The following is a 2,204-nucleotide window of genomic DNA, read 5'->3' as shown; positions in this document are numbered from 1 at the left end:
AAATGGGAAACTGATCAGACTCATTCTATATTTTCTCTTTTTATTGTCTTAATTCACCAGAAAAACGCTTTTTCATTTTTTGTTATAAATCCAATTTTAAGACTATGGAAAAAAAGTATAATACGTAAAGCTTGTGTATTCCTGTAAACATTTATAAAAAAATACAACTAGACTTGCCTTACATAGATAACAGGAAAATACACTATTATAGTGTTTGTATATTTAAAATAATCGAAGACAAACAGAAAAAAACACACTCAAGAATGGCACCCACATTATTAAAAAATAAAATTATTTACATATATAAACTATGTGGCTAAGTAGACATTCTCCTATAACATGCACAATGTGATATCTTTTATAAGGTTTTTTTTTTTGTTTTTTTTTTTTTGTTTTTTTTTTTTGAGACAGGGTCTCACTATGTAGTTTAGGCTGGCCTTGAACTCACTGGGTAGCCAAGGCTGGCCTTGTACTTGCAACAATTCTCCTGCCTCAGCCTCCCCAGTACTGGGATTACAAGTATGCATAACCATACCCAGAACAACTTTTTTTTTTGAGACAGGGTCTCTGTAGTTCATGCTGCTGTTAGTTCGATCTCACAGCAATCCTCCTGCCTCAGCCTCCAGTGTGCTGGGATTACAGGCATGTGCCATCATGCCCAACCCCAGCATATCTTTTATAATTACTTATAAAATCAAACTAATTGAATATTATCAGTTGTTATGATTAATATCTATCATTATGTAAAACTGAAGATTAAAATATAATCAAATTCTGCATTTCATGAGAAAATTTTATACAAAATATATAGGTACAATATTTTAACTGTTTCTCGAACTCAAAAGCACTGATGTGAATTAAAATAGCTCAACTGAACAAAACTTCTCTGGCTTAAAAAAGCTACCTGTCTGACATAAGGAAAATATCGATCAATCAATAAATAAGTAAATAAATAAATGAGAAAAATATAGGGAGGAGCCACAAGTCCATATTCAAAGCTTAACTTGTCCAAAACTTACCAACCAGTTCTCTCTTTGGCCAAACTAACAAACAGCCCAGAGTTAAAAACAAGAATCTTAGTTACATGATTACTTTTAAGTTACACTATAAAACCACCAAAATATATTAAGTTCTATGCCTCAGTTTTTTTACATTCTAATTTACATTACTTTCATTCTCTCTACAATGAGGATCCTCTGTTCACCCCACAAAGATACTCTATCCTTGTACACTAGCAGTAAAAGGATGCTGAACACTTTATGAAGCCAAAGGTTAAAAAAGGAAACCCCGCTGACATGCTGATAATCAAATGGATTTAGTTGTATTTACCATTACTTTTTTTTTTTTTTTTTTTTTGGTCTTTTTTTGAGACAAGGTCTCACTACACAGTTCAGGCTGGCCTTGAGCTCACTTTGTAGCCCAGGCTGGTCTCAAATTTACAACGATCCTCCTGCCTCAGACGCCCAAGTGCTGGGATTACAGGCATGCGCCACCACACCCGGCTTGCCATTACTTTAAAAAAGAGAAGAGGAAGATACTAACAGAAACCTACGTAAGTAATACTGAACTGTTCCGTGACACTCAGCACCTTTTCTGAAAAATTAATGTACCATGAAGCAGTAGTTAGATACGAGTCAGTGCAAACTGGTTTCACTTTATCTAACCATGGGAGCAAAGGAGGCACTGAACTGTAAGGTAGAAAAATAAGGCGTATTTAAAAGATTCCAAGCATTCACAAAAGATGTTAGTCAAAACATTAAAAAATTATTTATTTACTTATTGTCTTTTTGAGACAGGGTCTCAGAATGCAGTTCAGGCCTGTCTTGAACTCACTTTGTAGCCCAGGCTGGCCTGGAGCTCGCAGCGATCCTCCTGCCTCAGCCTCCTGTAGTTTTTATTTAACATGCAGTCAATGTTACACGTGCTTCACTGGGGAAAATTCTTTTGAAGGTAACATTGCTGTTTTGTTTATAACAGAAATCATTTCCTCTTCAAGGGATTCTGGATTTCTGGGAAAGAAATCTTAAGTCTTCTCTACTTGAGTACTACATATTCACAAACAGAAAAATATAATAGACCATACTGGAGAAACATGTCTAACTACTAACAAAGTGTACCATGTGAGCTTCAACTTTATTCTTAAAGGATCAGAACTTTTTACTTTATATACTTTCTTTTTTTTTTTTTTTTTTTTTTTTTTTTTT

Source organism: Chinchilla lanigera, unplaced genomic scaffold (genome assembly GCF_000276665.1).
Source record: "Chinchilla lanigera isolate Chin_1 unplaced genomic scaffold, ChiLan1.0 scaffold00026, whole genome shotgun sequence".
Taxonomy (NCBI): Eukaryota; Metazoa; Chordata; class Mammalia; order Rodentia; family Chinchillidae; genus Chinchilla; species Chinchilla lanigera.
The sequence above is the reverse complement of the archived record's forward strand: the minus strand, read 5'-3'. Positions refer to the sequence as shown.